The sequence below is a fragment of the Pinus tabuliformis genome, chromosome Q, assembly GCF_031772625.1.
Source record: "Pinus tabuliformis cultivar Carrire ecotype Pingquan chromosome Q, CPIR1, whole genome shotgun sequence".
NCBI classification, from domain to species: domain Eukaryota; kingdom Viridiplantae; phylum Streptophyta; class Pinopsida; order Pinales; family Pinaceae; genus Pinus; species Pinus tabuliformis.
The window spans coordinates 166,027,116-166,042,901 of NC_142296.1; the positions used below are offsets into that span (position 1 = coordinate 166,027,116).

General features: G+C 36.6%; 1 long non-coding RNA gene across 2 annotated transcripts; it reads right to left on the minus strand.

The window, feature by feature from the left end:
• Positions 1 to 14,574: 14,574 nt before the first annotated feature.
• On the minus strand, positions 14,575 to 15,492 carry LOC149218767 (uncharacterized). 2 transcript variants are annotated; one of them, XR_016248645.1, is made up of 3 exons: positions 15,314 to 15,492; positions 15,132 to 15,207; positions 14,575 to 15,032 (listed from the first exon to the last, which is right to left on the minus strand). It is a non-coding gene; the product is annotated as an uncharacterized LOC149218767 (long non-coding RNA). The 2 variants fall into 2 exon arrangements; XR_016248644.1 differs by having other exon boundaries at positions 14,579 to 15,207.
• Positions 15,493 to 15,786: the final 294 nt, after the last annotated feature.

The following is a 15,786-nucleotide window of genomic DNA, read 5'->3' on the forward strand; positions in this document are numbered from 1 at the left end:
ATGAGGAGTGAACATGAATAGGAATAGGAGCAGAGAATTTTTTTGTAAAATGAAGAGAAGGATTAGAAAAGATCTGATTAGTGTGAATAGAGTTACCTGAGCCCAAAGTATTTCCATTGTGTTTGGTGACATATCCATGACATGGAGAGAGGCACTCTGACTTGTTCTCCTTTTGTACCCTTTGATGAATCCCTTTATGCTCCCTCGAAGGCCACCACCCTCCTCTTGCTTTGGGACAGTTAGCAATTAAATGTACAGTTTGGTGGCAGTATTGGCACCAGAATGGAATTCCCCAGAAATCCAAGCGCTGTGTGAGATTTATGTTCTCCCACCTTAATTCTATGTGGTCCGGAAAGGCCTCGCCAAAGTATTTTTCTATAAGGACCCAAGCTATCCTTTTATCCCTAGCCCCTAGGCAATGTGGATCTACGTATATGAAGTTTCCAATGGCATTACCGATATCAGTAAATACTTTGTTCTTCCAAAATCCTTAGGGTGTTCCGGGAAATTTAACCCATACGAGTTTGTTTTTGGGCGTTTGCTTCAATGAATTAAAGCCTACATACCATGCATACATTGCCAGAAAACCCTGATCCTTGACCCATGGCATTGCAGCAATTTTTCTAAGATCCTCTTCACTCAGAAAATGAAAAATATACCATCCTCCTATGAGCCTCACCACCGTGGGGACATAACCCAATAGGATTTTCCATTTTTTTCCAACCACTATCGCATCTCATCTTCTTCTATCTCTGTAAAATACCGCCTTCCTACTAATGCCCACTTCTGGAGACTGGTTACTTGATCAAGGAGAATGTCGTGGCCAAAAGAGATGATAGGCACTGGAGCTGTAATCTTAATAGGACGTTGTTTTCTACCATCCCACCTTTCGCCACCTTTTTTACCCTCCAAATTTTTTATGAGGCAGGAAACTGGCATGTACCCACATGTCACGTCCATCACCTAGGGTTGTCAGCTGAGGGGAGTGTGCCACATTCCGCATCGTGTTCAGATTTGCATGACATTGTGACTCAACCGCCAATGTGGCTTGTATAAAAGCTTCATGTAATGACGTGTCGTACTCAAAGGGGTCCATCAGAATATATGTAATAATATGTTGTCTTTCCTGGGCTTTAATACTTCCCACCTACCAAGGTAACCGACGAAAATAAAAACAGTTCCCACGTCCCAACTCACCTGGGAACCACCTCCCGAGAGAATGTCAACGTCGCCAGGGAGGAAAAGTGTCAGGACAGGTACATTCCTATGGAATTTTTTATTATGTTGACTGCAGGACAGGTCACGGCAGACAATAAATACTACCTGACCACTTGTAGACTCATTAATACCCACGACTCAACTTACCTGGAACTCGCCACCCAAAGGAATATCAATGCCGCTGGATTTAACGCCTGATTTGGATATCACCTCGGTAACAAGATGGTCCTAAAATAGTAAAGTTACACGTATGTGGTATAGGGGCAGATGTCAGGAGTGTGCTAGGTGTAAGGATATGGACACTCGTCACCTCCAACGAGTGCCAGCAAATGGAATCAGATTAATTATAAAATTACAGGATTTGAAAACCCCCCCGAAATTTCATATAGACGGATTCTGGTAGCAGCCCTTGCCAGAAAAACTAGTAAGACCAGAAACCACCTTTGAGTTTGTTCAGGACTCAGGACCCTCACAACAACATATGCAATACCACCCCTAGCAAAACCACCATCTGTATCCTATCTTAATGGCGACACTTTTACAGGGGCGAGATACCGAGAAGAAATTACTCCACTCATACCACCATCTGTCCAGGAAGCGAGACTGTAGGCATGAGGAAACTATCTCTATAAAAGAGGGGCATGATAGGGAAAATGGTTACTTGCATGCTAACATTCAGACTTCAAGAAGAGTGGAAGCAGTATCACTGGTAATGGCCTTTCTAGAAACCACTGGCTGAGAGGGACATTTGGTGCAAACCAAAGACAGTTTTAAAAACCAGTAAATGGGAGAACTACTAAAGAGAATTTACAAGATTTTACTTAACTTAAACCTGAATTTCCCTACGGCACAAGTTTTCATCCTTTCTAACTGTAAAAAAACACAGTAAAAAAACCCCAATTCAATTTTTTCTACCCATACCCTTTACTTCCAAAGTATTTTATGCTTTTATCGCAAGTAGGCTTACCTTATTCCTTATTGCATAGCGACAATGTTGTTCCCAGCTCGTTCTAGGTACGCTCCAACAAATCAACCATGTAATTTCCTAGACGAAACAGTATTCCGTTCGCCACAGCCATTAAATATTCTTTACCACCGCTGTGTTTTCTTTGCTCTAAAACATATACCAAATCTTGAAAACACCACCAGGTGAGATAAGGGAGTGGGCAGAGAACCGCCAACCTCACCGAGGACACTGATAAGCTCAATGGCAAGCTTGTTGAGGTATTCAATGACGAAATGAGAGGTGGAGCAGCCAAATGGACTTCTTGATGGAGCAAAAAATTACCCTCAAGTCTCCAATACAACTGAAAAATTCCTTCAACCAGGTGTCGAAACCATAAAATTTAATTTCGATGCTCGCTAGGCTAGAACAGAAATGGCTGTTGTGGATACTGGTTCAACTCAGTCAACTAAATTGACAGAAAGGGCTGAAACTATCGCTATGTTTAATACTTACCCAGGTCGTCAATCGTGATACATTCAAATGTTTGGCGATAATGAGAGATGATGCTAGTATAGATCTATTTTAATTATGGATCTACCAAGAGTAGAGAGAGATCAAATTTTAAACTTGAAAAAAAAAATACACATCAAGAAATTTAATCCTTTTTAGTGCTTAGTGATTATGTAATTAAGATAGATAATCACTTATTTGATTGGGTTGATGGAAATAATCTTTGGTCTAGGAGGGACGACGGGGCAAATAACTAAGGTTACAAGCTTTTGCAGAGGGTGTTCTCCATGGAAGGACACAAAGGAGGGAGCTCCACTCCCTCCTACAAGCAGGTTGTGGCTAGCAATGGTAAGAAACCAATAGAGAATGATAGAGGTCCTCCAGAAGGAAGGGAAAGGAACAGTGAAGAGGATCAAGATGGTGCTAAATCAAGGGAGAATAATAGCACTAAGGAAAATGAGGAAGATGAAAAGGAATAGGGAACAAAAGACAAAGAAAAAAAGGGACCATGTAAATCCAAAGCCACGATCACACCTAGAGTAGTTTTAAATGATCCTTCTCTACAGGCCCACAGGGACCACATGCAGACATTTGCAATCATTTGTAAATTCATGGGTTTATGGCCCACTAAAAAAGCTTTACAAACTTGGATTAAATACCACTAGAAACCAAAAGGAAGCATAGACCTACATCTTGGGTCAAAGGGATTCTTCACTGTGGTCTTAGCAAATATTGAAGATAAGGACAGAGTGTTTGAAGGAGGGCCCTACTTCTATGCAGCAGCGGGCCTCTATATGAGACCGTGGATTATGAATTTTGTATCGGAGTGTGAGACTTTTACTTCTGTCCTAGTTTGGGTAAGACTCTACTCTCTACGTCTTGATTACTGGAAAACAGAATCCTTATCTGCCATAGGAAATAAATTAGGGCATTTTGTCAAAGCTTCTAAGGCCACTCGAAGGGGAAAATAAACTTTCTTTGCAAGAATATGTGTGGATATGGATCTCTCTGCAGCTCTACGGGATGAGGTAATCTAGGAAGTTTTTGATGAAGAATGGGTGCAAACAGTAGATTATGAACATATTCCATTCAGATGTCACAAATTCCATGAGCATGGGCACCTATTCAGAGACTGCCCTCTCAGCAAAATAGAGAACAAGAGTAAAGCTAACACATTGAAAGACACTGAAATATTTCACAAAGTGGTACATAAAGGAAAAGGAGGAAAAAGGGGGCCAAAGATAAATCAAATATAAGGGCAATAGGCCAGTCAGAACAGGTTCCAAGTACTTGAGGAAAAAGAAGGAATAACAAACATAGATCAGGCAAAGGGAGGAAGTCCAGTGGAGGAAGAGAAAGAAGAAGATTGTGAACAAATACAAGATATTAATAAACAGAAAGAACCTATGATGAGCGATGTAGAATTGGAGATGGACCAGGAAATGACCCAGAGTGAGATGGAAATGGAGGACCACGAACTACAGGAGATTCTCGATAAAGAAAACCTATATCTGGAAGAATTCTTAAAGCAAGGAACCATGGAAGGGGTAGACTTGTTGCCTCCAGAGGATTTCAATAGATTTCAGCAGTTGTTTATATGGAAAACTCAGGCCAAAGGCCAGGAGAGGAAAATAAATAATTAAAGGTAGGGTAGCGAAGGTGTGAAAACTATGAAATCCACACCAGGACTAGCACCTAGAAACCCAGGAAAGGAAAGGGGCAGGAAAAAGCAGAATGAGCTATTGATGGAATGTGGAAAACTAATGATAGATTCAAGTAAAATGAAAGACCTAACCAGCTACTCCCTTCCCAATCTTTAATAATGAAGTTCACTTCTTGGAATATCAGGGGTCTTGGTAGTAAAAGAAAACAAACATTACTTAGTAATAGAATGAAACAAGCAGTTCCAGATGTGATATTCATCCAGGAAACTAAATGTTCCATTCAAAAAATAAAAGAAATACATAGCAAATGGCTCAATCGATTTGAGTTTCTAGAAGTCAAAGCAGAGAATACAGTAGGAGGCATTCTCACTCTTTAGAACTCCCAAAAAATTGGCATAATAGATGGTGAGGCATCTAGGGATTATTTATCAGTGGTGATTCAGCTTGTGGGAGATAGCAAAACCTACCTAGTCACGAATGTGTATGGCCCCCAAAGAGTGGATGATAAACTTAGATTTCTAGATTCTCTGGTGGATCTTAGAGATAGGAATGAAGGAATACCATGGATCTTGTGGGGGGATTTCAACATGATCAAATCACTTTCAAAGAAAAAATGGGGAACCCGAATTCTAAGCAAAGACTCTTCAGCATTTCAAACTTTTATAGATAATATGAAGCTAGTGGACATTGTAATGAGTAATGGTCTATTTACTTCGAAAAATAAAAGAGGAGGAGAGTCTCAAGTGGCCTCAAAATTAGATAGATTCATAATCTCAGAGGACCTTATGCTCACTGACAAGGAAATTATAGCAAGATTTTTCCCCGTTGGAGGCTCTGATCACTAGCCGGTTCAACTGGAGGTTCAGGGCATTGGTACCCCTAGAAATAGACCTTTTAGACTTGAGAACATCTAGCTCTCCCACCCAGATTTAATCAGCAACATTGCCAACTAGTGGGTAGAATATTTGAATATTCAGGGCACAAGAATGTTCCTTCTTCAAAAAAGACTAAAGCACATCAAGCTCAGGCTCAAAGATTGGAACAAGAATGAATATGGCAATATTTTTGAAGCAAAAAAATGTGTTGAAGGTAAAATGCAAGAACTCAATCAAGCCCTTATCACGGATGGCTTTGATAAATTCAGAAGTGATCAAGTTACCAAATATCATCAAGACTAGGAGAATTTATGTAAACAAGAGGAAATATTTTGGAAACAAAAATCTAGAGTTCAATGGCTAAAAGGAGAGCGAAATACTAGATTTTTCCACAGATCCACTATGGTGAATAGAGCTCATAACAGGATTTCTTCGATCAATGATGAGGGAGGGAATCTTCTCAATTCACCTGAAGAAATAGAAGTTGTGCTAGTCTAGCACTTTTTAGGTATAACAAAGGAAACCATGTCAGATAGAGAACATTCCATCAGGGACTTAACAAGACATATACCTAGGCTGGTGTCTAGAGAGGACAATTTCAACCTTAATAGGTCAGTGACTGACGAGGAGGTTAGTGAGGTCCTCAAAGAAATGCAGAATGGTAAGGTGCTAGGCCTTGATGGTTTCAATGTGGATTTCTTCAAAGCTTGCTATAATATAGTCAAACGGGATATTCTGAATGTAGTGGAATATTCTAGGATGAATATAACTATTTTGAAGGCGCTCAATACCTCCTTTATCTCCCTGGTCCCTAAGCAGGACATTGCTCAAACTCTTGACAAGTTTAGACCCATAGCTTTGTGCAATGTGGTTTATAAGATAGTATCCAAAGTTGTGGCTAATAGACTCAAACCTCTTTTTCCAACACTAGTTTCTGTGGACCAATCTGGTTATGTGGAAGGTAGAAAAATTCTCAATAATATCATTCAAGCACATGAGGTGGTGCACTCATTGACTAGCAATACGAAGGCTGGAATGATCATGCAATTAGACATAGTCAAAGCTTATGATAAATTGAATTGGACCTATATCAGGAAAGTTCTTATTGCTTTTGGGTTTGATCACAACTGGGTTAGATGGGTCATGGCCCTGGTAACTTCTTCCAGCTTTTCGATTTTGGTTAATGGTTCTCCCTCGGAGACTTTTATTCCTTCAAGAGGCCTCAAGCAGGGGACCCGCTCTCTCCCTTTCTTTTCATCCTCATGATGGAAGCACTGGGTCGGTCTATCAAGCATGCAAAAGACGTTGGTAAGATTAAAGGTTTCCAACTTTCTGACAATGGACAGGTCTTGACTCATCAACAATTTGTTGATGATACCATGCTGCAGGGAATACCCATGGTCAAAGAAGCTCTTGCGTATAAACAAATCCTAAGTGACTTTTCCATGGCTTCAGGTATGGAAGTTAATCTCTCCAAATCTAATATTTTTTTCTTTCATACTAATATTGCTATTCAGAGGAATATCTCAAGAATCTTGGGTTTTCAAAGGGATATCCTCCCTTAAAAATATCTGGGAGTTCCTCTAATTGCTAAACCTTTGCACAAGAGCATTTGGGAGTCGGTGATTAATAAGATGCAGGATAAAACCAGGAAATGGACTATTAGATCTTTAAACTTGGCTGGTAGGTTGGTGCTCACAAAGGTTGTTCTTCAATCAATCCCATTTTTCATGCTATCAGCACTTCCAGCACCAAAAGCACTCTTGCAACAATTCAGATCCATACAAAGAGACTTTCTTTGGGGTAAGGGGGAGGAAAGAAAGAAATGGGCCTTGATTTCCTGGGATAAAATCTACAAACGTAAAAACCATGGGGGTCTTGGATTGGATGATCCAGAGATTCTTAGCAAGGTTTTACGGGAAAAATTATGGTTGTGTTGGGTAAAAGATCCAAAGGCTCAGTGGGATAGTATCTGGAAAGAAAAATATGCCAGCACTTGGTAAAATAGTGATCACATAAGGATGTCTGCAAGTATAAAATGCTCACACATCTGGAATAAAGCTTGGGAGAATATCTAGGATTAGTACAAAAAAAAAAATCTTCTGGGAAATCAGAGAAGGAAATCTTGCTTTATTTTGGGAGGATAAATGGCAACAAGAACCTATTCTATTAACAGAGGAATTTTTCGATCTCAAGAAAGAGACAGACACCAAAAGGTTATCTAAGGTGAAAGATTTTTGGGATCAAACCAACAGTGCAGGAAAATGGAGAACCTAGAGGAACATTGACTACAGGGATGACAACCCCTTGAAAGCAAAAGCAAAGGAACTTATGAAATTGTTGGAACAAAGGAAGATATTAATGACAGGAGGGCATGACCAACATAGATGGGGCAACCATAATGAGGGTTCCTTTAATCTTAAGGAGGCAAAATGCATACTACTTGAGCTAGACTCCCATGTTCCGGATAGGATTTGGAAGAACATATGGAGGCATTAAGGCTAGATGAAGATCAAACTTTTCATGTGGCTGGTTTATCATAAGAATATTTTGACTTGGGATAACATATGGAAGAGGAGTGTTTTGAGGCCTTCTAGATGCCAGCTCTATGAAGCCCAAGAGGAAACAATGGAGCACCTCTTCAACAATTGCAGTTTCACCTCTTGGTTGTGGGATACTTTTTCTTCTATTTTCCAACAAACCAACAGAGACCAAGGGAGTATTATCAATAACCTAAACAATTGGAGACGTAACTTTTCAGATTATGAATTTCTGGGCACTGCTTGGGCTTTCACGCCAGGCTTCATTATATGGAATGTGTGGAAAGAAAGGAGCAAAAGAATCTTCAAGAATGAAAAAGGTCCCTCCCGACGTATTTTTGCGCAGATCTTAAATCATCTTAAGGAGACGGTTGGCACTACCATCTGGAATCCCCCTAAGATTCCACATTCAAATGCCGAATTTCAGATTCTTCGTCAGCTAGATATGCAGGGGTTCATTCCTCAGGACTTGGATAGGAAGGTAATGAAAATGAATAATGAGCAGGAGTTCTGGCACCCTCCCCCTCAGGGTTTTTTGAAATACAATATTGATGGGGCTTCAAAACGCAACCCGGGTACTGCTGGCTTTGGAGGGGCATTAAGGGATGAAATTGGAAGCATTCTTTTCATCTTTCATTTCCATTTAGGTAGAGCCACTAACAACATGGCCGAACTAATGGCTATGGAACAATGTCTAGATTTCATGAAGTAGGATAACCACCAAAATGTGATTGTCGAAGCTGATTTTGAGTTAATAATTAACTTGGTCAAGAGAATCAGTCGTGGAACAATGTTGGAAAAAGTCTCTAAACATTGGAGGCTGATTCAAGTTTTTCAACGGATTTAGCTTCACCTCCAGTGCCTTCACACAATCATTTTTAATCATGTGCGAAGACCAGCTAATAAATTGGCGGATATTCTGGCGAATCAAGGAGTGATCTATACCAAGAGCATGGTCACAATGGAGTCGCAAGAGATGCCTCTGAATAGATTAAAGGTGTACTGTCAGGACCAAGCAGATGAAGATAAGATGGTGTTTTGAAACAGAGCAATGGAGGTGGGGTCAAGATAACTCGGTTTCATTATGTTTCGCTTCTTTTTCACAGTCTGTTGTTAGCGGGAGGCAGGTCACTGTCGGCCTTCGCATCCCATGTAAATTTAAGCTGCTCCAGATGAAAGCTGCTCAGAACACTCTGGTTATCCGATGGCAGGCTGGATGGTTGGCATAGAGGGATTAGTGCGAGGGGCCGAAATTTGGGCTTTCATGACAGCCATAATAACCCTAGTTCTTATTCTGTGGACACATTACCACTCTTATGGTGGTATATGGTTTATCGCATGCATTGTAAGCGGGAAGCGGTTTTTCCGAAATGGGAGCGATTCCATTCATCAAGCTACACGTGACCAAGCGGAGGGACTGCATATCGCCCTCATCACGTGCTAATGTTCAGTGCTTTAAACCCGTGCAATGTGAGCCTATATCGTCAGATTAAGCTAGGTAGATCTACAGTTAGGAATGATCGTGCAAGTAGGTGGGTCTAGGGGGTTAAGCATCCTACTTCTAGTTACCACGATATCTTCCACTGCCATTGGATCGGGAGAGGAGATTGGTCAGTTGAGATTAAAGATACAAGTCTGGACGAGGAATATATCCTATACTTATTTTGTTTCATGGTAGGAATTGATGATTTTAGCACAGTCAATAGGTTCGTGGGTTATTTCCCCAGGTGGACCCGTTATCCTTTCAGATTGGTACCCCTTTTCTCTTCGGGTCTGATCTTAAATGTAAAGTGTGTGCTCGGTGTCAACCCGAATTCAATATTGCCCGTCGGATTTCTGTAGGATGATCGAACGGTCTTAACCTTTTCTGTCTTTAGAAAGTTCTTAGGTTTTGTAGGTAGGGCTCGAGGTTTCTGCCTTTAGTGGGATGCCCTAAGTCCACAGTTTCTAGTGGGTTGTTGTATTTTATGTAATTTATTTTCCATATTAATGAAATAGAAGGTATGACCCTTGTTTCGGCAAAGAAAAGGATATGTGATTAAGATAGATCTACATTATTTAAATTGTCTTTTTAAATAGTTTATCATTATTAATATTTTATATTAAAAATTGAATGAGTTACACATTTTCCTCTCATTACAAACATTTTACTTTTAATTACATTTTTTTTAGCATTGAAATATTTTACTAAAGTGAACATTATTTTCAAAAGTCTAACTAATTTATATAGTTATTTAATTTTTATTATTTAAGATAAAATAATATTTATTTTTTTATCAAATGATTTATAATTTTTTAAATTTTGTTATATTTTTTTTAATATGCATAAATTTAAGTGTGGATATTATTTTAAAAGTCCAAAAAAATATATAATTCTGAAGTTTGTAAAATTTTGTTTATAATATTTTGATGAGAGATTCATTGACAATAATTAAACATGTGTTCTAGAGAATTAGTTTTTTAAACAGTAAACTTGCTTTTGTGCTAACATAAAATGGTGCATAAATCAATATACATCAATATTGCGGTAAGATATTTATCTAAACACTAGTTATATGATAAATTTAATGTTGTGGAAAAACATTCTAAGAAGATACATTATATCATTGAATACTAGCTAAATAGAATGTGTAATATATATATATAAGTCGTGATGTACTGTGATTATGGTTTTGATTAATTGTTATTGATAAAAACAAATTAAATTAATATAATATTAAAAATTAATATAAAAACTTATGATAATAAGAATTTTAAAAACATTATAAAATACATTTAAATTAGATAATTTAAAATTTTTAAAATTAATCTAAAATAAAATGTTATAAAATTTAATTAAAATTAAATATTTATAAAATATTTTGATTTTGAAATAAGTTATAGTTTTTGGGTCATTGGTATTGATAAGCTATAGTATTAGCTCATGATATTGTAACAAAACTTATTTATAACTTAATAATATTCACGGTAAAATGGGTAAATATCCATGATCTTGTTATATTGTAAGTATTATGTTTTAATTTTTAAAAAGTTATGAAATTAATTAAAATAAAGTATTTATAAAGGTTAAATTAATGAAACTGGGAAAATAAATTTTTTTTAGATTTTTTTTATTTTTAAGATAATTTTTATATCTCACAATTGAATTTAAAACTACATAAAAATAATCATCAACCAATTACAAATAAACAATTTACATTTAAAAATAATAAAAAAAAAATATTTTAATTTTCAAAATCTTGAATTTAATATTTTTTTTTTCAAAACTTTAATAAACTTCATAGAATCTATTTAAAAATTAATTTACATTTAAAAAAAAAATTACTTTTTAATTTTCAAAATGTTGAATTTAATGTTTTTTTTTCAAAACTTTAATAAACTTCATAGAATCTATTTAAAAATTGCAAAACTAATTAAAAGTTAAAGTTTTTTTACGAAAATACAAAACCATATAACCTATCTTTGAATAATAAGTGTATATACAACATGTACCTTTGAATAATAAGTACCTTTGAATAATAAGTGTATATGCAACATGTAATAAAGACAATAACAAGTGTATTGACAACCTGCTTATTACATGCCTCTTATGTAAGAAGTAATTGATAAGAATAAGCAACTAAAATTACATACATCTCATCTTATGATAATAAGACAATTGCATTTAGGCCAAATAATGTAATAGCTTTTGATGCATTTGTAAATCATTTTGTAACAAACATTTTGGCTTAGTGGTATAAACAAATGCTTTAAACAATGAATAAGGTGAGAGGTTTATTAACAATGAAGTAAATATGATGTCATCCATAAACACATGTTGAACAGTGAGAAGAAACACTTGGAAAGGATAAATGTCCCTTTCTTAAGAAAGGCTTCTTTTCTGCAATTTTGTTCAATCGATGATAAATCTTGACAATGTTTCAATCCATGATGAATCTTGACAATGTTGGAGCAAGAACCCTTCCAATAAGGGAAACACTTTGGACAATGCACCACATTCAATCATTCTCCTTTGCATTAACTTGATCCTCTAACATTTATTTTCATTTATTAAATATTATGGATTGCACCATATACTTAGATTGAATATTATCTTTCTTAAAACCATTATTCAAATATCATATTTCTCATAATTGAAATTATGTGAGAGAACTAAATTTGGATTTGAATTATGATAAGTTTTAAACATTAAATATTATCTTTTGCACCATATACTTGATGGAAATATTTTCTTTCTTAAAATCATTATTCAAATATCATATTTCCAATAATTGAAACTATCTGAGAGAGCTAAATTTGGATTTGAATCATGATAAGTTTTAAAATCCCTATTTTTGGATTGATTAATATATTGATTAATTTATATATATTTTTAAGTTTTCAACTTTTATTATTTGAATTATTGATTTTAATTTTATTGTATAGTTTTATTTATCATTTCAAAAATATTGATTGAAATATTGAATTTTGATAATCTATTTAGTTTTAAAGGATTGTGTTTTATTTATCGAATATATTCACTGAAAGAAAAATTAAATGGGCAAAAACTTGCATAAGTTTTGGTGGATAGTATCTACTAAAAGTCTGCACATTTACATTTTTATTCCTACTTATTAAATCTGCTCATTTACAATTTTGCTCCTACTTATTAATGTGTTTAAAAAATCATAAATATGGTTAAGAAATAACAAGCCTTGGTAAGTGTATTTATTTATATCGTGTTCTTATCCATTTTTTATGTAAATATTTACGAAAATTATTGTGGGCAGTAATTCATGGTAACTATGTTATTTACATGTGTTTAAAAAATCATAAATATGGTTAAGAAATAACAAGCCTTGGTAAGTGTATTTATTTATATCGTGTTCTTATCCATTTTTTATGTAAATATTTACAAAAATTATTGTGGGCAGTAATTCATGGTAACTATGTTATTTACATGAATGAGTTATTTTCAAGGATTTTAATTTTTGATAGTTTCCTATAAAACTTAACAATGCAAAATTTAAAAATATCTAATAATCACCCATTTTTTTTTTAATTAATTTTTTTTAATTAACAACTCACTATAAAACCACATAAATATTCATCTATGGAATATTGCATAGAATCTCTTCATCAACTCCTGGATAAATCTCGTTGAAGTGTAATCTCTTCGTATTCACTGTGTTGAAGCAGCGTGGCAATGTCTCTCTATTTTTTGCGATTGAGGTATTGCATTTGCACAGTGTAATGACCCGGTAACTTGTAATTCTAGTTAATTACTGTGGTAAAAACAATATGAGGGATAACTTGTTATTATTAAAAGACATTGTTATTTTTTTTTAAAATATATATATGAACTATTTTGCAAGACATTGTTATTTTTTTTTAAAATATATATATGAACTATTTTGCACATGTGTATGGATGAAATGCTGGCAGCCTCCAAAAGGAGGATTTTCTATTAAAAGAAAATTAATCAGTTATGAAACTGAAAAAGAAAACAACTGCCTCTCACCCAAGGAAAAGTCCTGGGGAAGGAAAATCTCTCTCACCCAAGGAAAAGTCCTGGGGAAGGAAAATCTCTGGGCTGTTGATGAACAGGCAGAGAAGGATTTCCAGAGAGAGAGCAGAGTGGAAATTTGGGTTAAGTCTGGTTGTGATCAGATAACCCAGCACAGTGGTGCATGAGTCTTGTTGCATGAGTCTTGTTGAGGGCTGCAGGCCTGCAGGCCTGCAAGACGGCTCGGGGGGAGAATCCAGTGCAGTGGATCTCAAGGTTGGGAGGTTAAGAGCAAAAACACTGCAGGTGACTTCTGAAAGTAGGAACTTCAGTAGCAGGAGTAACCAGGTACGCTTCCTCTAGTTGGTTAAAGAAAAGATCAGGTATTAAGAGTACAAGTAGATACAGTAGTTGTATTATTTCTTTAAGTTATTGTGATATATTAGCTAGGACGGTTTCTTTTCCAAGAAAACTGTGTTGGAAGGTGTGACTGTGTCACTTCTACAGAATGTATTTATTAAGCTCGCACAGTTACTGTGTTCAGCTTGTAGCCAACCACGAACTGTGGAATGATATGAAGAAATGGTACCCATTAATGGTAGGAAAAATCAGAGTGATAAACTGCACAGAAAACCTTAGTATTACACGGGTCTGGAGAGTAAAGATCTGAGACACCGGGAAAAGCCGAGCCGGCTATAAACATTATACTGACCCAGAGTCCGAGTTTGCATGCTAACAAAATCAATGCATGGGTCAAGCTATAGTCACAGGTTTATACCGCGTGCGACTGTTCTTTTAAACAATGTTGTGTAAGCCAAAAACGGGATAACGTAAACAAAATAATTATTCAAGAATGTTACGGTATTAACCAGTGCCGTGCAACATGATATTTTATATAAAACCAATAACTCAAAAGTTACATTATCGTTCTATCCATTAGCTGTAAAGCGGGGCGTTAATACGGAAACAGTGTTATACAGAGAAGCAATGTATAGTTAAAACAGTGACGCACAACAAACCCTAACGTCAGGCTCGGAACCAGTTATTTTCATAGACAACAAGCCAAGCATTCAAGTATACTGTATAAGAACCAAGATATAACATTGAACTAAATCAGTAGGTAAGCATACAGTCGAATGGCAGCCATATTAACCTGCTAGTTGAGTTACGGCAAAGACTGTGCGCGAAAGGGGTAAACCCTACATTCACAACACGAATGCAGGGCTAACCCTCGTCGCTAAATATATGCAAATGAAAGAACGTGAATAGAACTGTAGACATTAAAACATAAATGAAACCTTTTGAAAATTAAAAATAGAGTAACCCTGTTGCAGAGGGAATATCATAATTGAAACCCTATCGATTATTAAAAAGGAGTATCAGCAAGGCATCCGAACATTAAACATTTACAAACACCAATAACGAGGAATCGAATGTCTATTAACAGATACCAAAAGCTAAATATATTCCTGAAACAGTATTTGTGAAGAAAACTGTGGGAGAATGTTACAATAGCCATGTAGAAGCCCGAACCGAGACAACAGCAGTAAGCCGCATGTGTAAATCATTACAACTGTAAATAAATTTATACATATCCTTATAAATCCGTCTAAAGCTCGAAAGGGCTTTCCCCAAAACAGGCAATGACCATCAAGTCTGAGTCCTTAGCTAATTTCATACATAAAAGAATAACTAAGGCGTGGAAGCCAAAACCCTAGGGTCTCAAGCTGGACAGACCGCTTAAATGAGGCCGCCAACATTAACTGCATAAGGGTTTGGAACCCTGTATCGAACCTGAGACATTAGGCAGAATACAAGCCTGTCTCAGCTGTAAGCATTCTTCAATATTGCAATAATGCACTACCGACGATTTCGCAAACGTAACAGGCATACCTTCAAGTGCCATGGCAGCCAAATCCTCCGGCGTCCTGTGGAAGCAGGTTGTGGTCAGCGCCGGACCCGTTCCAAACTGCAAACCAAACATGAAAAACAGTCAGAAATTAAGAAGGCTATATGAATACCAATAACTGGAATCAAATTATAAGAGTAACACTTAAGGCGTGCGCGGATCGAACCTGAGTAGGGCAGAGGAAGGATGAACCAGGAAAGTTGTAGACAGAACCGTCGAAGGAGCTCGGGTGTTGTCAAGTGCGCAAATGAACCCAATGTCGAATCCAATGAACATATATATGTCGTGACAAACCCTAAAACAAGCTGGGCCGTCCGATGAGGGTGAGCGATCGCCATCGTTGGATTAGGCGGGAGGCCTAGCACAAACCCCGGAGCAGGTCAAACCCTTCCCTCAATCACATGGGCAGCACGTGAAGTTGGGCCAACTGGCCACGGAAGGTTATGAGATGGCGCATTCATTCTGCCATTTGGCATCAAACATTCACATCGAACATCAGAGCAATCAAAGTTTATGTAATGTCATATAGGTTATCAAACTTCGGTAGTGCAGAACCTTAATTAAGTAAGGGTTAATTATATGTAGAGCCGTTGTATGAATTTAATCAATGTGATGTTAACTATTATATGCTCACAGCTA